We start from the raw sequence: 22,654 nt of genomic DNA, 5'->3' as shown, positions 1-22,654 counted from the left end.
CATCCATAATAACCCTGACACTTAAAAACAATAAAGAAAAAGCTAGAAAAACAGAACAACGAGGTCGATTGACAAAAATAATCCCTGGAGAAGTGGAACAAAGGGGACAAAAAGCAAACACAAATCTCTAATTTCGGTGGCGCGCCAGTCACCTAGCTGTGTTTGGAAATTTGTGCTTGTCTTTTGTCCCATTGGTTCCCCTTCTCCAAGGGTTATTTTTGTCATTCTTGTCCAGCTCGCTTGCACCTTTGCAATTAATGGCATCATAATCAAGTCGATTGGCCGGCGGCGTCATATGAAATTTATTTGAGAGGCATCTGCTGGTAAATTCTGATCCTGGCACCGACTGTAGGATTTGTTTTTAAATGTCGCTGAAGTTAAATGGCATGTGGTTCATTGATTATATGTTTAAACGTTATGCCGTTTTCTTCGTAATTTTTTCCACTTTAAAAAGCATGTATAAATTAGAATATTACTCGGGCGAATTTTTTTTTTCAGTTTATAAAAACAAATAAGAAACCAAACCCGACGAAAAAGGACAATCGGCAAGCGCTGACTTCGAAAAACCGAGCAGCTCTGTCAGAACGGGGACCGAACAGCGGCTTGTTGAGACGACTGCGAAGAAGTGACCCCGTTTCGAGTCCAATATGACGGCTCGCGATTCTGCAAACTTCCGTTCGCGTCGGTGGTATAGTGGTTAGCATAGCTGCCTTCCAAGCAGTTGACCCGGGTTCGATTCCCGGCCGACGCAGTTTTTTTTTTTTCTTCCCCAATTTTTTTTGCGATTACGTCTTGGAACTTATGAGCGTATACACTCTCCGCATCTAACCTCCGGTCTGCATACTTGGTGAGCAAACATACAGGATATGTTGTTTTATCCAAAAAGAAGGCAATTCGACATATCTTATACCCGGTTATCCCCCGTAATATCGGTTGTTATTTTCTTGCGTCAGCTAGTGCATCACAGGCAGATAATTAGAGGTGGCACATCGGAGCCTATTTGGAAGATATTTCGGCTCAAGACGAGATGTACTAAATGCTGTGTTGAATAGACTTGAGATTAGAGTTAAATATCTGAATCCAAGGCACCGAAAAAAAAAAAAAAGAACCAAAGGATTATGAACTAGAGCGTAAAAATGAAAGGTTAAGACAGTACACACTCGCGGGACTGCGGTCAATGATTAATGTTCCATTTGAACACAAAGTCAGAACACGTATGGCGTTGCTGACATTTTCAAATGTAACGAAGATAATGTAGCAGGTGTGTTTAGAATTTTTGTTTCTTAGAAGGTTACGTATTACTATTTTGCACTGTCAGTGATGCATGGTAGAATGTATATAGAAACGTTAAATAAATCTATTATTAATATTATTATTGTTATTGTTATTATTATATTAATATTATTATTATTTTTTTATTATTATTATTAAAATAAAATAGATACCTATTTTTTACCATTAGCGTGCAGTCGCGATGCTAGATGAACCAGTCACGCTCGTGATAGGAAGTCGCACAATTTTTTTGCTACCACTCACCCAATGGCTAACCTCACTCAGAATAAATACTACAAGATCACTACGGCGTACTTATGTGTGGGAGAAACTGCTAACACGTGCCAAAGGCGCTGCTCAGTAAGATAAATCTTTCTTACAGCTAAACCTCGTGATTACTTATTTATATAAAATAAATTATTCGAAGCCGAAGTTCAAAAAAACAATTCTGCGTTTAAAGGTATCGCGCATCTATTTTTGTTGAAACCGGTAGCAAGGTTAGAAAGCTTTCACGCTAAGTTACCGAGTACGCCTGCAGCAACAAAGTAGCTGTAAACAACAAGTATGTTGACATGATGTTAAAGGGGCGCTGAAACACTTCTTGAAAAAAAGCTAGTTAGAGGTCAATTCTGGCGTATTCTTTTCCCGTGTATCTGAATATCACGTTCATTTTCCCCGAAGAAGTACCTAAACGCGAGAAAACACCAAAAACCTCCGACCAGTCGTCACGTCATACCAGGATCGGCCGCCAAGCGCGTGTCACTCGTTTGGGCAGCGGGTGTAATTGCAAGCGTGCCAGGTGTATTTATTCCCCCGCACTGACACCAATTGTGACGTCTCTTTCTGACATTTCTGAAGATAGCAAGAGTACGCGTGCATAACTTTGTTAGGCGCTGTAGATGCGCAAGAGCGGAGATTCCGAAAACGCCTAGTATGACGTCACGCTAAGGGAAGGAGGGGCTTCAGCGGCACTTTGAAAATTAATTTCTGCAGCCCCCCTGCACCAAATTGAAAAATAATCTCGATATTCGTGATCCTAAAGGCCAAATGAACACGATTTAGGTGTTTTTCCTCAAATACAGAACCGCTTCAGTTTCCCTTTAAAACACCTGAGACTGGGCGTGAGAAAACGCAGCGTTAGGGACTGAAAACTAAAAAAAAAAAAAACGAACCAGCAAACGCGGGGCTTGAGCGTCAACCGTCGAACGTTGACGCGGCACTCGTGTCCAGTCCGTGTTTTCCTCTTTGGGTGTCGATTTGCTCTCCAGGGGGCGTCGTTAGACGAGAAAGCCTCCACAGAAGGAGTCCGCACCAGTGACCTCATTCTCCGAACAGCGATCACGTGATGACACTATTTATAACACTCTTATAAGTTTTCGTCCTCTATCGGTATTTGCGTCTGCGTCGGTGGTATAGTGGTTAGCATAGCTGCCTTCCAAGCAGTTGACCCGGGTTCGATTCCCGGCCGACGCATCTTTTCTTTTTTTTTATTCTTATTTTGTCCCTGATTAGTTTGACTTATGATACCGAACCCGAAAGACATACGAGCGTCGTGCAGATACACTTTTCGTTCTGCTTGGGTGACTTTATTGAATTGTGTACCATCGTCTGCGTTCGGACTCAGATTTTCAAGTGTTGTTTTACACCAAAAATTGGCGGTTGTTTTTACAGAGTTGTAAGTGACGTCGTTGGGGAGTTAGTCTCTGTCTTCATTCCGGTTTCTCTAAATGTCTTTTCTTTAAAGAAAGTGCTGTGCCTGCTTTTAATGTTTGTTGAACTGAATATGTCCAATGGAACTGAACTAGAAGACAGAAAGGTTTTGTTTCTGGCATTACAAAACAATGCCACAATCTAATACTATTTATATTTCGTTCTTTCTTGATCTCCATATCTAAATAAATAGTACGTAAAAGAATCTTATTATGTGTTTATAGAGTTATTACTCAATCAAATAATAAAACACAAACAAATCTGAGAAGCGCCTTTGGGTTTTATCAGCCCAATTCTTGAACATCAACTAGCACCACTAGGATAATTTTCGGCAATACTTAGGGAACTGGCAAGAATTAAAGGGGCGGTGCAACGATTTTCAGACTTTGGCCAATTAACTGCGGAAATTAATCTTCGTCACCTATGGAACGAAAATTAGAAAACCGCAGTTTCTTCCGAGCGCTAGTTCTTATTTAAAAAAATCAAACAAATCGAAGGTCGAAGTGCCTCTCAACTCTCCACGCCGACTTTCGAGTGACGTACTCTGGGTGTTCACGTGGTTTCCCCTTGGGCCCTCTCTTCAGAGACCACAGCCGCTTCCTCTGCGATTATACTTCAGCCTCTGTCGCACTTACTATCAAGTTCACAACTGCTTTTTCCTTCTATACCGGAACTGACGTCAACGTTTTAAAGCTCTTTTGAAAAGCGCGCCCTCCCTGCGGCAGCTGCGGTGATCGGACGTGTTTCCTGGTTCTCCTCGAGCATCCGAAGCTAAGTGCCAGTTTTTCTTCTTTTCTCTCTCTTTTTTTTTTTTTTTTTTTTTTGAGAGTTGATTGGAAGTGACTGTCCGGTAGCAGTATAAGGTTTGAAAAGTAGCAGTTAACGTTAGTTTCGCAAAGTAGGCTCTGTTTGAATTTTTGGCGGGAAGGAGTCGGCATGACAAGGGTGGGGACGGGTCGGTGCAGTGCGAGGGGTGTGGGAGGTGGTGTTACCTAAGGAGACGGGTTTTGGGAGCCTGGAGGAGGCGGCGGGGATGAGTTTCGAGTGTCGGCTTTGTGTGAAGCTTCAGCAGGTAACTGGGGAATGGGAGGGTAGAGTTCGGGATATTGAGGTCCAGCTTTTGAACTCAAAAGGATGCGAGGGGTGTGGGAGGTGGTGTTACCTAGAGGAGACGGGTTTCGGGAGCCTGGAGGAGGCGGCGGGGATGAGTTTCGAGTGTCAGCTTTGTGTGAAGCTTCAGCAGGTAAATGGGGACTGGGAGGGTAAGTTCGGGAGATTGAGGCCCAGCGGGTGGGTCTCGAGGCCCAGGTAGAGGAGCTGACTAGGCAGCTTAATCATGAGAGGGAGCAGCGGGTCGGCCTCGAGAAGCAGGCGGAAGAGCTGGGGGAAGTATGGAAGGCGGGTTTAGAGGAGCGTAAGAGGGAGTATGACAGTAGGGTAGAGCGCCTGGAAGGGGTAATTCGAGCGATTGAGAGTAGCGAGGGAAGAAAGGAGGAAGTGTCAGTTCTAGCGGGACGAACCATCAGTCTGCAGGCTGGGGTCCCTGGTGGTCGGGAGCCCGGCCTGTTGGCTGGCGGGCTCGACGACGCTGGAAAGCTGATTGAACCTCAGCTCAATGGCGCCTTCGAGCAGCAGGCGTCGGGCAGTCAGGTGACAGGAGATAAGTCGCAGGACAAAGGCGCGCAGGCACCAGGGGGATCTAGGGTACTGGTAGTGGGGAGCTCTAACGTAGCACGGGTTAGGAAGGGTGTACATAAAGCGCGAGACACATGTACGACGAAACCTACCGATCCGACGTGCGGACTGCCGGAATGACCTTGGGGGGAGAAGGTTTTCGTAGCATTGAAGAGCGTTGAAAACCCTCGCCTCCGACCGTCGTATTGCGCGGTCGGACGTCGGATCGGACGGTTTCGTCGTACATGTGTTTCGCGCTTAACAGGGTGAAGGGAGACCAGAGGGTAACCGTAGAGGTCGAGCCAGGGATGTGTATGGTGGATGCTATGATAGCAGCATGTGAGGGGGTGTGGGATAACCGGGAGGGAAGGAATCTAGTAATAGTTCATACGGGGCTTAATGATGTGCTCAAGGGTAGGAGCCAGAACCTTGGAAAGCAGCTAAACGTGGGAATGCGTAAGCTGAGGGACGTGTCTGAGAATGTGCACGTGGTTGTGTGCACCATTCCAGAAGTTTGGGGGCAGTCCGGGGCAACGGAGAGGAGGGTTGTCGAAGCCAACAGAGTAATTAAGGGTATAGGAACCGTGCGGATCTAATTCAAGCCCCGACCAGGGCGCCCCTAGCGGCAAACGGGTCCGTTGCATCGGGCATCTTCTGCCAGTCGCTGCGTTGGTTGTGCGTTGTAGTGGTTTAGCGCTGTAATTTCTGAGATGGCTATTCCGCACCAAGAAAGCCGCCACAATTGCTGCGTAGTCGGCAAGATCGCGCACGGCACGAAGTACTACATCGTCCCTTCGAAGCCGTACGAGGCGGAGTACTGCGCGACCTGGGTACGACTTGTGCGTCCATACAGGTTAGTGCATGGTGTTTCTTACCTTCATCGCGCTTTGTTTAAGCTACTGACGAATAATACAATTAACTTTTCTTTTCTCTTCTAGCGACGATGGAACAGCATCGACACCGACGGCAAACTCTAAAGTATGCAGCAAATACTTCACCGGAATCGAGAAGCGGAATGCGGTCGCCCTCCTAAGCCTACCGTTGGCTGTTTCCATCAGCCTACAGGAAGATAGTAAAGAGAATCGCGGAACGGCGCGAAAAAAAATCGCCCAGTTATTGTCAAGCTGATTCAGAAATAAACGTAATAATTACCGCAGTCCACTCAACGCCAACAAACTTTTTTGCGGGCGCGCTTAATTTTGTTTGCAAAGTACGGCGCTCCGTGACATCCACTTGTCCGTCGAAACGGACCTCCTTCAAGTCGCACCAGTGGGGGATCCAAGGGGGGGGGGGGGGGGGGCGGTGGGGGCGATCGCCCCCCCCCCCCCCAAACGCCTCGCCATTTTTTTTTTTTTTTTGTGGAGCCATTGCTTTTTCCATTTTTTTTTGTCTTTTTGCTCTTTTGAAGCACATCCCTTGGTACGCCAAAAAGTGTGGCGGCAACGCGAAGGGAGTGACGCTGTTGCTTCACTTTCAAGAGCATTCGTAGTGTTACGTATGCGCCATGAAGCCCCTGTTGTCTTTCTTTTGTACGTTTTGATCCTCCTAGACACCGAGAGGAAAATATGACTCAGGAACAACCAGGAAACTGGTACATTATTGACACACGCGTCATACAATGCCACATTGTCGCGTTTTGTCTCGCGCGTATCCCGTTACGTGAATAATTATTTCCGTAAAAAAAAGCGCGCTGAACACTCAAATTTGGTCTGCATGAAGCTAATACAACTTAGGAATGAAATTAAATTATACCTTGGTAGAAAGTCTGTGCCAACCGGGGCGTACTTCTCGAAGCGAAATCTCGCGCGGAATTATGCACCTCTTTGACGGGCGGTAAACTCGGCAATCTCAAATCGGCATTTCTTTTTCTCCGGAAAGGACTTGCCAGAGGCAGTCATTTATGGCTCACGCAAAGTGAACAGGCTAAGGCACGCCTCAGTGAAGCTTGAAACTTGTGTCTATGTGATAGCTGGCACTAAACAAAAACTTTCGTTGGGTGCCTTCACTCCAACTGTCGCATTTTGCCCCGCGGCTCATTTGGCCCATCTTACCCTACTTCACTTTGGACAAACGCAATCTATTAGTTTTGGAGCTTCCCCCACACGAGTGTTCGTGCGGTCGAGGTGTTTTTTGACATATCAGTAGTAGTAACCAGGCATTGTGCGCAGCTTTTATCGGCGCCCAGCATGCTCGGGCTCACAAGCGCTTAGCTTCGAAAGCATACACTGTAAGAAGTAATCGTCAAATTTACGGCGCTATACGCTAATAAAAACTAGAAGTACGCCGTGAAGAGGAATTATCTGAAATGCACCGTAAACGAGCAAAAAAACCAAGAGGGAAACGCAAAACTTTATGGAGCAAGAAAACAGAAAGAAAAGACGCGCTTCGCTAATTGGTCACCACGCTTGACCTTTCGGAAGCTGCGGGAACCCAGAGAGTCTCCTCTCGCCCCTTCACCTCCTTTCTTTGTCCGCGCCAGCCGCGCCAACGCAGAACGTAACTGCCTTAACTGAAAAAAGAAAAAAAAAAGAGAACTAAGAGCAAACAGTAGAGCAACAATGCGACGAGCTAGAAGCATAAACAAAAGAAAGGTACGTTGGTTGGGACAACGCGGAAAGAAGTGGAAAAAGCTGACGTTCAGTTCATTTTCCCGCCTTCCCACCCGTCTCCGCGCCATTTTGTCCTCGTTCGTTTGTGGCATTCCCGGATTTTCATGCACCTGAAAATTTGGAGCGGAAGGCAACTGGATACTCGAGACAGGTATTTCACTATCAATCTGCTGCTTGATTGGCAAGGATAGTGTAACGGCGGCATAAATACAACACTCTAAAAGATGTTTACTTGCAGAATTTGTAGTTTCTGTTCAAGCACGCTTGATGGTTGTGCAATTCGATGAGCACGTTTTCAGCTCTCGAATTCTTCAGTGTGTGGACGAAGGGGGTCCATATCACAAGAGCGAATGACATTTGAGCGAACGGCGACATTTGAGCGAATGGTCGTTTTAGCGAATAACGGGGGCGCGCGTTAACCCATCCGTCGCGCTGCGCTTTACGCCGCTTCGCGGCGACAGTCTGCGGCAACTCATTACAAAAAATATAAACTCACTTGGCCCACCCGAAAACGCCGCTTCGCGGCGTCCGACTATTCGCTAAAGTGTCGTTCGATGAAACGTGGGCGTTCGCTAAAGCGTCATTCGATCAAGTGAGTGCCTCCCCATTGGTACGCCTAAGGGAAGTTTGGTTTGTTTCGAGGAGTTTCGAAAGCTTTCAGTGCACTTTGCCACCATGCCTAGAGGAGTGCCACACAAGGGAGGCTTTGCTAAAACATCTAAAAGGCCACATCACCGACAGTATTTTGTTTTTGTGTTCGTGCTCCAACTGTCAGAAGGTGTGAAATCATAGTTCGATCACGGCACATTTGAACTGGGTGCATTTACGAGTGACGGGTTTCTTGGGCGACGGCGCATCGCCTGCAGGCCCGCTTCAGGTTGAGGACTCTTCGACTTGGTCGACTAGTGCGGATTCTAATGAAGACGGTGCTGTTAACGTGATGCAATCACCTAATGATAACTACGACGTGTTAATGTCTCTGTCTGCGGGAGAAAAAAGGAAGGCCGTAAAATACGACCTTGTTTTTTTTTGTTTTTTTTTTTTTGTACCTGAAGTTCAAGGGAACGCTTCTTATGCCGGTATCAACAGTTCAAAAAACCATTTATGAATTTCAACGTCGGCATTTCTTGTACAAACAATACATGTTCGGCCAACTTGCTGAAAGCCTTCAAAACCTGCTTGGTTCAGTCGAGGTTCATAACATCATTGAGTTCATAACATCACTATACAATGATGTTATGAACCTGAATACTACCACCTTTCTCGCCGTTTAAATTGCACCGTAAAAATAACGGCGCGCTGTAAATTTTTTTTTTACCGCAAATTTGAAGGCCGACCGTAGATTTCTACGGTCCCCGTTTAAATTTATCGTAAACCAGATTTACAGTGCACCGTTATTTTTACTGTACAAGTTTGGCAGCATCAGCTGCCTGGTATCTGACCGTAAATTTTACGGTCAAATTTACAGTCAGGACGCTACAGTGTAGCGTCCTGACTGGTGCCCCATACGAGCAGGCACGTGTGGCGTGCACGTGAATATAGCTTTGGTAGGCTTGCAATTGCACGTGATTTTCCGCACGAGCAGAGACATTGCGTTGGCCAGATGCCCAGCTTTCTGAGGCTATGCAGTCAAAAGTACGGGAGCGTACTTTTGACTGCATTGGTGTGCGTAGCCTTGGTGTGCGTAGCCACAGAAAGTTCAGAGTTCATCCCCTACAGGTAAACCGACACAAAAGCTCTCAAGATCTATATTATGTTATCAGAGTTTAGTAAAAACGATGACTCCAGAAAAAGTATAAACACTCCCCCCCCCCTCCCCCGTTTTACGCCGAGGAACCGCCCCCCCCCCCCCCCCCCCCCCCCAAAAAAAAAAAAATGGAGGTCTGGATCCGCCCCTGAGTCGCACACGCGGCCAGATTCATGAAACAGCTTTCTCTTCGTCATATTGGCACCACGGAAGAAGCTTTCTGGATTTGTAACTGCCTTAAACCCCGTCGTAATCACCCCGGGAACACTGTCCGCTGTGCTGCTAATCGCCACTGCTTCCCCCCGATGATTCTGCACCGGCTACCGAAGAAGCTTTCCGGATTCTTAGTCGCCCACTGTCCTCTGTGCTGTTCGTCACTATTACTTCGCGATGATTCTGAGCCGGCGGCACCGGCTTCCGAAGGAATTTTCCGAACTCGTAACTGCCTTAAATTCCGTCGTAATCACGACGGGGACACTGTCCGCCGTGCTGTTCGTCGCCATTGCTGCCCGATGCTCCTGCGGCGGCTACCGCCAGGTCGCGGCGAACAATAGGTGACCGCCGCGACACGGCCGGCTTGCTCGCTTCCTATGAGTCGACAGCTTCGGTACGACGTAATGGAAGTAAACAGGGAAGTGTACGAGGCTGGCTCCCGCCCTTTTGCAGATGGCATTCACTACAGTGAGGCCACGGGTTACAGGGTGGGGGATAGGATGGGCCGCACGGTGACTGCTTTTTTGGGGGGACCGAGGGCTCTGGGGGCACTGAAGTAACTGAAAACCCAACAAAGTCAGGAGAGGCACCCAGGGTTAAAAAGAGGAGAAAACGTAAGAACAGGTATAAACAAACAGCACAATCAGACATTGGATATATTAACATGCAGGGTGGTAGAAATAGGTTAAAATGGGAAAATGTAGAGGAGCAACTAAGAAAGGATGATTTAATGGTGTATGGGTTTGTGGAAACACATCTCAGAGACATCGAGCAGCCACCTTGCAACCCTGACTATGTGTGGGAAGAATGCAACAGAATGGAGGGAATGAGGAAGGGAGGTGGAATTGGACCATTTATTAAGAAAAATATGAACTTTCAAAGGATCAGAAAGGAGTTCGCCGAACATTTGTGGCTGAAAGGAAAAGTCGCTGGGGAATCAACAGTCCTTGGAGTTGTTTATTTATGGACAGGAAGAGGTGCTAAAGAGGAAAACAGAAAAATGATTGATTGCATATCAAGAGACATTAGTGAACTAGGGGAAGGCTCCAAAATAATTATTATGGGAGACATGAATGCCCATATTGAGGGTCTGGATGGGTATATGGACTCAACCGGAAGCATGTTACTAGAACTGGTGGAAAAACATGACTTAGTTTCATGTAATACCAGTCAGAAGTGTGACGGGCACATAACTTGGGAAACTGGCAATCTACATTCAACTATAGATTACGTACTCATGTCACACAAAATATATGGTAAGTTACAAGTAATGAAAATAGATGAAGAAGGTTCCAAAAGTCTTGGTAGTGATCACAAACGTATTAAGCTGAATTTTGCCAGAGAAGTAAATGCTGAAACTAGACAACATAAATCAAAGCAAACTTTCTGCAGCGACAAAGAGTTGGAAATAGTTGTTGAAAGAATAGAGGCAGCAGTTTCAGGGCAGCGGTATACAGATTGGACCTATGAGAGCCTAACTAGGCTTTTTGCTCTGGAACTAGACAAAGTTCAGAGTAAACGAAAGGGGAAGCAAGGACATAGACTAAAAAGCTGGTGGGACAAAGAAGTGAAGCAAGCGATACAAAAACGTCAGGAAGCCTCTAGAGAACACAGGTATTCCAAGCGTAGTGGGGAGTCCGAAACGGAAGTAAAAAGAAAATGGGACAATTTTATAACATGTCGCCGAGAGGCATCCAGTTTGATCAATGCGAAAATTCAGAGAAAGGGTGAGGAATGGATGAGCTATGTAAGTAAGAAAGATAGAAGCGCTGCCAAGAAGTTTTGGGAGCACTTGAACTCACTTGGTGAAACAACGAAAGCTAGACAGAGGTTCACTCTCGCATCAGGGAGATCAATTAGAGGGAGATGATGCGATACAATATATAGGAGCAGTGATGGAGGAGAAATTTCGGGAACGGGTACATGTGGAAGATAGGAGAACCGAAGGAAGTAGCAGTCCAGTTTGTGACATCGCGGATTTTGGACAAAGAGAATGGAAAAAGGCGGAACGAAGAGTCCCTAGTGGCACGTCGACAGGCACAGATGGTATCCCTATCAAGCTGGTGAAGAATTTGGGTCCTAAATCTAAGGCAAACCTAAGGGAGGTAGTGAGTACCATGATAACAAAAGGAAATATTCCAGATGAATGGAGGCTTAGTAGGATGATTATGATATATAAGGGAAAGGGAGACAAGTCTGATATTAGGAATTATCGTCCTATAACCGTGACACCGGTTATTTAGAGGATGGTAATGCAGATTATAAAGAACAGACTGGAGGAATGGGTAGATTGCGAGGGCATACTGGGCGAGTTACAGAACGGGTTTCGGAAACAAAGAAGGTTGGAGGACAATTTATTTTCTCTAACACAGTGTATAGAAATAGCGCAAAAAGAAAACAGACAGCTCTGGCTGGCATTTCTGGATATCAAGGGTGCCTATGACAATGTGAACCAAAGAAACCTGTGGGACATAATGGAGAACTTAAACCAAGATGAAGGACTAACGGCACTATTAAGGAACATTTACAAAGATAACAAGGTGATTATAACATGGGAAGGAAAGGCGACAGGGAAAATAGAGATAAGACGAGGCCTTAGGCAGGGGTGCCCGTTATCGCCTTTGCTGTTCATGTTGTATCTGAGAGGATTGGAGGATAGACTAGAGAACAGTGGGCTTGGATTCAACCTTTCTTACAGTAAGCTAGGCCAAAAAATTCAGCAAACCTTACCGGGATTGATGTATGCGGATGATATTGTACTAATGGCTAACAACAGGACAGAGTTGCAGGAATTAATGAGCATCTGAGGTAGGGAAGGAGAGGAATTAGGTTTAAATTCAGTAGCGAAAAATCAGCAGTCATGATTTTTAACGAGGATGAAGTTGAGAGGCTGAAGATACAGAATATTACAGTTGAGAGAGCTAGTAAATACAAGTATCTAGGAGTATGGATATGTGATGGTGCAGAATATCTCAGAGAGCATGAAAAGTATACAATAGGTAAGGGCAACAGAAATGCAGCTGTAATGAAAAATAGAGCACTTTGGAATTACAACAGGTACGAGGTGGTGAGAGAGATTTGGAAAGGGGTCATGGTGCCTGGCTTGACTTTTGGAAACGCAGTGCTATGCATGAAATCCGAAGTGCATGCGAGACTAGAAATAAAACAGCGCGGAGTAGGTAGACTGGCTTTGGGGGCACATTGCAAAACGCCAAACCAGGGAGTACAAGGAGACATGGGATGGGCATCATTTGAGAGCAGGGAAGCGGTGAGCAAGATAGAATTTGAGGATAGGTTGAGGCAAATTGATGGGGAGCAATGGGCACGAAAGGTTTTCAGCTATTTATACATGAGGAGTGTAGACACAAGGTGGAGACAGCGCACTAGGAAATTAAGAGGAAAGTTTTTGGGCTATAGCGAAGATACGGAAGAGCAAGTCTCAGTTGAGAAGAAAGTTAGGGCCACAGAAAGAGATCGGTGGCTAGAGGGAATGCAGACAAAGACGGCTCTGGAAAGCTATAGATTAAACAAAAGAGTTATTGCCAAAGAAAGCATTTATGACAATTCTAGGGGAAGCTCATTGCTGTTTGAGGCGAGAACGGGTGTTCTGCGAACCAGAACATACAGAGTTAAGTACCAGGAAATTGATACAGTGTGCACTGCTTGTGGAGAGGAGGACGAGACGGCTGAGCACTTGATACTCTACTGTAAAGGGCTTCACCCTATGCCTACCGAAGACAACATAGATTTAATAAAGTCATTGGGTTTTAGAGACAGCGAAGGGAGAGTGGATTTCAAGACTGTAGAGATTACCAAGCAAAGATTAAGTGAATGGTGGCAGAAATCGAGAGAAAACTAGGTATTTTCTTATTCACTGAAGGCAAGGGGGTTTCATAGCCTCACTTTCTTTGCACTGCGGAGTGAATATAGATTTCACATTTAAATATTCTAAGCTGAAATGGTAAAACAAAATGGCTAGGTGGCGTAAGCTACCGCCCGATCCAAAGGGTTCAGCCGTATTCATCCATCCATCCATTCAGCATCCACAAAGGGTTCGGTTCTCGGCCTCTCGTCCCAGTGGGATAAGTGGATCAGTCCCAGAGCCAGTTGAATGGGTGTTCCGTGTGGTGAATAGTGCGTGACGCGGTGGGGATTACCAGGGACTTGAAAGTGGATAGCGAATGCTAACAGGTGAGCAGGAGCGTTGAACGATCGAAACCGACGCCGCTTGAATCGGTGAGGCCTCGCCTCGCCGCTGTCAACCGAAAACGCCGGATCACTTGCGGCAAGCACAGCAAGCAGATTCTCTGTTCAATAAAGACATCATTTCATTTGTCCCTATACGATTCCTTCTTCGAATGTTTTCTGGCCGCGAAGTAAATGCAGCCGGCCGCGCGAAAGCAGTCGCGGACAAACCAACGTACACGTATGTGGCCTCCCCGGACAACTCCATCAAAGGGGTAGTCTCCCTCGAATGCCCCCCCTCACATCGCCACCCCTACTCGTAAGAGCTAGGTGCGGTGCCGGTGCTTCGAGGCGCGTTTTGGAGTGTTTTAGTGCGCACGGAAGGCAGCGAACGGGCATGCGCACTTGAGAATCGTATTTTAGCAAAAAGCAGTCCAGCTCGCTAGGCCTTACTCGTATTGCTCCACTGTCGCTTGCCAGCCGCCATGTTGCTTTTGGGGGTGCTCACTGTGACTACCTGTTATTTCATGTCGCGTGACTACGCATGGGGTCGTTAGTATTACTAAAGGGGGGGTAGCGATATCTGTGACGGCTTCTGACTACCCCAAATGTAGTAGTAGCCTACGACTACCCTTTTGTTCAGAGTGTAGGCCATCCCCTCGACATCAGCCTCACCGTAGCTTTGCTCGTCCCGAGACAACCTACGTCACGATTGCGTCGGATGTCACGTGCTCTAAGCTGGGCCTTCCCCGAGCGCTTGCTAGAGTGGGCCGTTTATAACAAAAAATAAAGCCGCCAGGCTCAAATACAAACGTGCGACTGTCATTTACGGATATTGTGGATCATATTCAACCTATTTTTGAACACGACGGATATATATTTCAAATTTCGTTGAGGTATCCCTTTAAAGGGGTACGGAAACGAAATTTTAGCGCCGATCTTTCTGCATAAATATGGACAGCCACCACCTCGGAGATGTCAATATCGCGCTGTAAGACACAGGAGAACTCATTTTAATCTTTTAAATTAAACGATTTCAAATTCGCATCTGGTGGATGGTGGGAAGTTCTCGTGACATCACTTGTGGCATAGGAGCAGCGCCGTTCTGCGGCAATACGGCGTGCCGGCAGAATTAGCCTAGGCCTGAACGCTTTTGCAAAGCCTTGGCGGAGAAAGCCAAAGCGTAGTTGGCCACAGTGAGCTCGTTCTTGTTGCGGCTCTTTGCACGACACCACCCGAGCGTGCTTCTGGCACGGCCGGTATTAGTTGCTGCGAGTTGCGAGCCGACGTTAAAAAAGATATGTTTGAACTACGCGAGTGTCAGCAAAAGCCACGCAAATACCTGTTCACACTCGAAGCGGACACGCGCGTTTGATCGAAGTGCTGGATTCGCTCTGTTATAGACCGCGTTTCGGTAAGCACTTCTGGACCGATCTTTTGCGATTGCAACTCGATACTGACATGACACTCGGCAAAGAAAGGTTGGACCGACAATCGCGTAGCTCCCACGAACTGCTGTAGCTCGACAGTGACCTACAGCCGAATTCATAAACGGGCCTCGACTCGAACTCGACTCAAACTCGACTCGAAACTCCACTCGAGGCCGGTTTTGCGCTTCATAAACCGACCTCCACTCCAAACGCTCCTCGACCCGAGGAAATACTCGACTCTTCCCTCGAGAATCTCAAGGTAGCTCTGTCGCTTCCTCGAGCCGCTCCTCGACTTGAGTTTGGGGTGTCATGGCGGCCGGCGAGTCGTTCGCGGAGTTCGTGCACTTCGTTTTAAGCGCAGAAGTTATCCTCTACGACGACGCAGACGACAGCGAATCGAGACGTGTGACGAGACGAAATTTCAGAGGACGCCTGAACCCGCCGGAACACTTCAGTGACCGCGGATTTCATGTGCGGTGCCGCTTCACGAAGGCGACCGGCGAGCACTCTGCTGTCTCTGCAAGGAGCGCGAGTACTCAGGGCCTGCCGCACTCAACGATGCTGCAGCTCCTCGTTGCTTTGAGCTTTTATGGTGCCCGGACGTTCCAAGCAGTTACGGGAACCATGTGAACATGCCGCAGCCGACTGCGCCGGATTGCGGAGCGAGTTTCGCGGCTCCTCGCACGGACCATTTTCACCCGCTCGGTGAAGCTCCTGCAGGGCGCAGGGAACTTTAATGCGTTCGTGCGGGGCTGCTGCGAAATGAAGTTTCCAGGGGCGACTGGGTGCATTGATAAGAGGACCCGGCGGTCCCGATGTGGAAGTGTTCTCGAAACAGAAATGGATACTTCTCCATCAACGTGCAGGTAAGTTCACCCCTGTTGTTTGCGTTAGGAGTGCCAAACTTAATTAATCAAACTGTACGCTGAGATGCGATATCGTAGGTCTATAAACTCTGACGTAACGATATCAATCAAAACTTTAAAACAAATCTGTATCCGGCGACAGTTTGCACGACCGAGCGTGAACGTACTCCCGTTCTTTTGAAGAAAAAAAAAAAGGCCTTAAACGGTTGCCGACTCTTGTGAGAGCACATAAATACGTTAAAATAAAACGAACTCCCGATCGGGTTACCGAGCACAATGATAGTAGCGGCCCGAGCGCACCCTCCTTGCAAGAATGATCATGGCCAAAGCACATTTCCAGTGAATGTGGGATCAGACGATGTGTGTTGCAACACAGTCTCAGCCCAGATGAATCTTTTTGATCGTCAGATTCTCAGACATGAAAACTTAAAATAAAATTAAATTAAAATTGAAAATGATGAGCGAATGTTTACTTTCTACATACAGATGAAAGCATTCATTTATTGGCATTCACTAAGTTGTCTGTGCAATTGTTAACTACAACAGTCCCATATGTAAACAGTTTGTGTCTGCATGTGCTTGTGTCGTGTAAACCAAACTGTACGGCGAACACCCACTGCTTAATAGCATTTGTCGTTCATTGAGGTTGTTTGTTTGTTGGTTCTCGGCATTTGTTGCTTAAATGAGACCGCGGCTTACGAGTCCACAGAAATATACAATAATGTAGGAAAGATACGCCGATACCACACCATTCGCAGGTTGACATCCTTCGGCAAGCAGCAGGGTGTACTGAAAATACAACTAGTACCAAAGTCCATATCGTACAGCATACCACACGAACCGGACTGATGCCTGCAGCCATCTAAAAGAGACTTTCTGAAGCTTAAGATGTGCGTGAAGGGACATTATCCACTCACGACAAAAAGCTGTGTGTGTACATCTGAAGAAGAGTGTTATCATACACAGCACTTTCTATCGAAAACAGTAGTCTGAGCAATATTCGGACATACACTACTCCACAAACTAGTCCCACATTTTCTATTCAAACAATAATTGTGCTGTACTGTTCTTCATTTTTGTCTTATGTAGGTACCAAAAGGCCCACTTCTGGACTAGGAACTCCGTGCAGCAAATCTAGGCACTTTCCGTGCCTCGACATGTGCTAGCAGCACAAGCCTGAATAGTCAGCTGTGATGATCTGTGGTGGACATGCACTGCAAAACTTGGCCCACCTGCAGAACGAGCCACTTCCCGCTCTACCAGTCCCACCCCCCCCCTGACGATGCTGAAGGCAGTCTCATCTCCCATCAACTCCAGACCCCGTGGACACATTCAACGGGGCATGGGTGTGGGCTCAACTCGTTGTGTGGTGTTTCCAGTAGGAACTGAATGCAGCTAGAGCATGTCCTTTTTAGCTTAGGTCACCGAAGAATCAAGTCACTGGCCATGTTAAAGCTCAAAATGCAATCGGGCCAGAAACAAATCAACCTTATACTATGGCCACACACTTTCTAATTTGAACCGAAACAAATCCGCCGGTTTCTCAGCTAGTTGGTCACCACAGATTGTTGCAATGTCTTTGTTCTACTCAGGTTCCCGCTGGACGACAGTGTTTGAAACTATGCTGGTGGTTGCTGTTTTATCAATCTTCCAAAAGAAGCAAGACCAACTTGCCCTCTTTGTTGTGGAAACATTTTGCTCGAGAACAATTCAATATTTGTCATCACACAAAGCAGGGGGGAAGCAGGATACAAAGAACGTGAGAAGCCTCAGGTAATTACATTAAAATAACTCAAAATTTTGCCGTGTTCAGACTCGAGACTTCTCAGCGAGTTGTTCAGTGCACATTTGTTCAAAATAAACTTATACATGAGAATGTCTGAAATGATGTCTTGCAGCTGTGACCCCACATGAAGAGCTTTCGGTTAGAATAAATATTACAATAGCGCAGCAATTCCTTGTGAGGACACCTTCGGATGTTAGTCAGTCAAGGGTGTCCTACCTAACAGTTACTTACACAAGCATGCAGGGCCCATGCAGTCAAACTAATGGCATCACACTACGTATTACTGAATGCGAGCATGAATGAGGTGAGCACCGTACCAGGGTTTAGCTGGAACCGCTGCTCAATTACTCTATCACTGTGTGGTCAGCTGCAAACTTGGGCCCAATTGCTACGTCGGCACTGTAGTAGTGTGCAGTGAAAAGGCAGTGAAGTCGAATTTGGGGGTTTTACGTGCCAAACCAACGACGGGCGTCTGGCACGCCCCAGCAGAGAACTGAGGAATAATTTTGACCACCTGGAGATCTTTGGACAAGCAACCAAAATCTCTGTGACACGGCGCCACCTCCGCAATGAAAAGGCAGTGGGCAAGCCTCGTCAATGTTATGTCGACTTTACTCTGGTAGGCGGTGCAAGTTCATAGAGGATTGCGAGGCACAAACCCCCGGAGAGGAAATGAGACGTCTTAACTCAATGAAAACTATGGCAAAACTCTATGACAACAGCATTTAATGAGCGAGGCTGCACATGGACTACACAATAATAAAAGAGACATTACATAAATAACAGTGGCAATGTTTAGGAAACACCTGGCTGTACATTCAAACAGATTCCTAATTTCCATCAAGGAGATCAGTGGTCGACTGCATTAACGGATCACAGCTTGGAGCACGTGGAGTGAAAGCTCGCACAGATGAACATAGGAATCTTGAGTTCAATCTCTGCCTCTGCCTGTATCGATGTGGATGAACATTGTAACAGCATGCGGTTGTGTATCACTACTGTGATTTAAGTTATAGACCCCAGGATAGCTGTGGTACGACACTGGCTGAATATCTCTTCTACAGTGGAGATAAGTTGCTCACTGGGGCTGACTAACTTCCCGTTGTCTAAACAAACAATGTAATTAGTAAGAAAAAAAAATACTTGGTTCCTTTTTAAGTTTTAAAAGAATAGATTTAAAGGTGACGTAACTGCCCTTTTGCATAAAATGTTCACTACAAATAGCCAATCGAGAAACAAGTTAAAAAAATGCTAGGCTTTACTGAACAGGATACGGTCAATACTTGTAACAACTTCAGGTCAGGGATAAAATGAAGTAAGTTACAGACTTTAATAAAGCATTCTTAAACACAAAAGAGAATGTAAAACATTGTAATTACTAAAGAGGAAGATGAAACAAATCGAAAAAAATCAGCCAGCTGTTGTGGCTGGGCCCCGAGAACAAGCAGTTGTTGCAGCGTGATTAGTTTGTTGAGCTGAAGCAGCACAAGTACGAACCAGCTTGATACGCTGCAGCTGATGGAAAACCTGGGCCTGCGTCTATTAATAGGCAACCTGACACTGACGTAGCTCCACCTGCAGCAGGTGCAGCTCCTCCAGTTGGTGCGGCCTTTAGTTGTCTTCACTCGGACAGCCACACATGGCAGCTGAGGAGGTAGAGGAGGCGGGGGCTTGGTTGGTGGCGCAGCAACCGCAACTTCCATGATGCCACCCCAGTCCAGCAGCGGTGAGGCAGGTGAATCTAGGCAAGCACAACACATTGACGCCGAGTGTTACAGGCACGGTGAAGACACCGGAGAACTGAACTGTCACAACGACCTCATTACAGAAATGTTAAATGCCAACTGTTGGTAAACATGAAAGTTTACCTTCCTTATTCTGACCCTTTCCTTTCCGTGATACTGTCAGTAGCGGCAGGGCAGACTCCAAATGGCGAAACCGTCAAAAGAAACAGCGCTGTCATCTCGGACCTTGTCGGCCCTCGGGCACACGTGTGGAGTATTCGTCAAAAAACATGTCATTATCCAGACCCAAGGAATTTACTGTGTTCCTATGTGGCACCCCTAACAAGTCGCATTCATGAAAATGTGGCTCATTGTCACAGTTTTTAGCGTTCCTACGAGACAGTATGCCAAAATCGAAATTATAAACGGAAGAGCATAGACAGATTTTTTTTTATAAATAAACATTAGAAGCTGTGTGATCAAGTAGCAACTAACCATCATGGGTACGTAGCAAATGCAATCGAAAACTTTTACCAGGCATCATGCCAGTCGTCATGCTCGTTCACTGGGGCTTCGGGAATGGCGGCTGGCAGCATTGAGAGCACCGGCCAACCAGCGCGGGCGCTGCCACTGTTGTACGGGCTTGGCAGCCGCACTGCCATGTGGGACACCAGTGCCCCCACAAGGTGGAGGGACGGGCTCATTGTTCAGCGGGTGCGACACCAGTGCCCCCTCCTGCAATGAAAGGCGGAAGAATATCCTGTGACAGCATCCATGAGTTGAGATGTACAGAGCACAACGCAGAAAGAAAAACAAGTCATACTACAACTTATGCGGTACAATTTGTTGTTCGACACTTAACTGCAAGAAATAAAGGCGAAACAAGTGATGTCATACCTGTGCTGTTTCTTGATATGCATGGAAAATACTGGAGTAGCTTAATGTGATCATCGACAACAGTCATATTGTAGACACACAACTTTTCAAATCAATAATGTATACTTCTACCCATATTAAATTTGTGCCAGCTTAATCATGCCAGTACAATGCGCTGGTTAACCTCGCAAATAAGTGACAATGGTTGCACACTAACATGGACACCTGAAAAAAGACATCTGTCAACAACTGGACTGTTCACATAATGGCATTTCTTAGGAGGTTACAATTAAGAAATGAGAGCTGGTAGTCAATTAAACCTGCACAAAATTTTTTTTCTTCAAAAGATTAGCACACAAGGAGATTAGGTGCTACGTCTAATTGACATAGTCGAAACTCCTACATAGCGTAACTTCTACGTGCACTAGTGTCAGTTTCGTGCGTCGCGTTTTTCTTTATACGTCCAGGTTGCCTCTCTAATCTCAAGAAAGGGGCCGGAGGCTAAGGTAGTGTGGCGCAACCAGAACGTTCGCAGCGTAATTTTCGCTTGGATATAGCAGAACACGCAAAGTAAGTTGTCGATGTCGGCATAAGAATCACCAAAGATAGCGACAATTCACCGTCACTGCCCACCTACGGCCTCGACAGTAATGTGCTGGACCTGCTGCAGGTGGCCACAGCAAAGTCCCTTGCAGAGTTATTTAGTACACACGTCCTGTCAAGTGATTTTGCGAACCCGTTGCGTTATTCTGCCCGAATATAGAAATTGCTTACACACCTGTTGCGTGGATGCCCTGATTCTTCTCGGAGTCTGTTTTCTTCCACTTGGGTTTACCGTTGTCCCAACACTCGTGGGCGGACATGCGGCTGGCGCTTATACTTCGTGCAGACTCTTCTACGCGTCAATTTTAGCTTCTTTCGGGGAGTTGTTAGTAGAACGACGAAGAAGCTCCCCTCCTTCGTGGAACCACTCGCCCCTTCTTGTCACCTTCGCTGACCGACATCGTTGTAGGGCAAGGCACTCTAGTAGGACTCTGAAGAAAGAGGAAGGGTGAAAATGCTCGTTCTAGGCGGTGACAGCGAAGCAGATAAGCGGTGAGACGAGGTGAGACGGCGAAGAACGGGCGAGACGCAGAGACGAACGACGGTAGCGAGCTACAGCTGCCTCTACGACGCAAAAGCTGGAGAGTGGCCGCCACCGTTGCCAGACTGGAGAACGCTTGTGGCTGTTTGTCCGAAAACCGGCCGCAACGCATAAAACATGCGCGCTGCGAAGCAGAAATCTTGCAGACTCCCAATTCAATGTTAGTAAAATGTGTCCCTTCAAATAAAATGAACTAATATGTTCATAATTCACACCACAATATTGTTTTCAACTTCGTTTTTTACTATAACCTCGTAACCAGACGCCTTTCACGTCTCCTCGAGTTTCCTCGAGTGGAGGAAGTGTTCTCGAGGAGCTCCTCAGCCGAGGAAACGGCGAGGCGCGTCTGTGAAGCCCGATGGCTCCTCGAGTGGAGGCGAGCTGCTTTTCTCCACTCCAGTGAGTCGAGGTGGAGTGTCGAGTCGAGGCCCGTTTAAGAATACGGCCGTAACTTGGCGGAGAAAGCCAAAGCGTAGTTGGCCACAGTGAGCTCGTTCTTGTTGCGGCTCTTTGCACGACACCACCCGAGCGTGCTTCTGGCACGGCCGGTATTAGTTGCTGCGAGTTGCGAGCCGACGTTAAAAAAGATATGTTTGAACTACGCGAGTGTCAGCAAAAGCCACGCAAATACCTGTTCACACTCGAAGCGGACACGCGCGTTTGATCGAAGTGCTGGATTCGCTCTGTTATAGACCGCGTTTCGGTAAGCACTTCTGGACCGATCTTTTGCGATTGCAACTCGATACTGACATGACACTCGGCAAAGAAAGGTTGGACCGACAATCGCGTAGCTCCCACGAACTGCTGTAGCTCGACAGTGACCTAGTGTCGTGTCAAAATAAAAATGGCATACTAATAACAAAGTATACATACCGTGTTGCAAAGGTAATCCGTATGGCGTTCGTCACCGCTGTCTCGGAACACAAGGAGATGAAAATGACAAGGGGAAAAGATTGACCTCTAAAACTTAGTTCAGGGATCAAACTATTCATCCGGGAAGGGTCCACAAGGGACACGCGGGCATATTCCATCTAGCAGGCCAGCCGGTCATGGGCAGACGTTCTTGGCCAAGGACCGCCGAAGGAACGGTGCGCCGAGTCGGTGTTGCTGCTAGGCCTACTATATTCTGCCGAGCTCGCTTGGTCGGTAGAATCCTGGCCGTTGTAGCTCTTCTCGAGTAATTGTGGATCCTGCGTTCTTGATCGTCGTGGCCTGTTTCAAGTGCTCCTTCCTTTTTTCTTGCTGGTTGAAGTCGGGACGCACGAGGAGAGCACGTAGAAAAATAAATGTCCGTTGGTCGTCGCTACTAAGTAACTGAGCGACGCTGTCGGCCATGTTGATTTGATCGTAAAAGCTGCAGAGCTGTCGTAGGATTCTGTCGTAACCTGCGCAGAAGTTACGACAATTTCGTTTCGAGA

The 22,654-nt window shown here is 46.9% G+C and overlaps 1 long non-coding RNA gene and 2 other non-coding genes across 3 annotated transcripts; 2 read left to right on the top strand and 1 right to left on the bottom strand.

Annotated features, from left to right (window-relative positions):
- Positions 1-679: 679 nt before the first annotated feature.
- On the top strand, positions 680-751 carry Trnag-ucc. The gene has a single exon. It is a non-coding gene; the product is annotated as a tRNA-Gly (tRNA).
- Positions 752-2,673: 1,922 nt separating this feature from the next.
- Trnag-ucc lies at positions 2,674-2,745 on the top strand. The gene has a single exon. It is a non-coding gene; the product is annotated as a tRNA-Gly (tRNA).
- Positions 2,746-18,198: 15,453 nt separating this feature from the next.
- On the bottom strand, positions 18,199-21,247 carry LOC121838008. Its single transcript, XR_006078391.1, has 3 exons — positions 20,871-21,247; positions 19,751-19,951; positions 18,199-19,233 (listed from the first exon to the last, which is right to left on the bottom strand). It is a non-coding gene; the product is annotated as an uncharacterized LOC121838008 (long non-coding RNA).
- Between the last annotated feature and the right edge of the window lie 1,407 nt (positions 21,248-22,654).

Source organism: Ixodes scapularis, unplaced genomic scaffold (genome assembly GCF_016920785.2).
Source record: "Ixodes scapularis isolate PalLabHiFi unplaced genomic scaffold, ASM1692078v2 PGA_scaffold5__190_contigs__length_132052651, whole genome shotgun sequence".
Classification (NCBI taxonomy): Eukaryota; Metazoa; Arthropoda; class Arachnida; order Ixodida; family Ixodidae; genus Ixodes; species Ixodes scapularis.
Note: the sequence above shows the minus strand (reverse complement) of the source record. Positions and strands in the feature narration are given on the sequence as shown.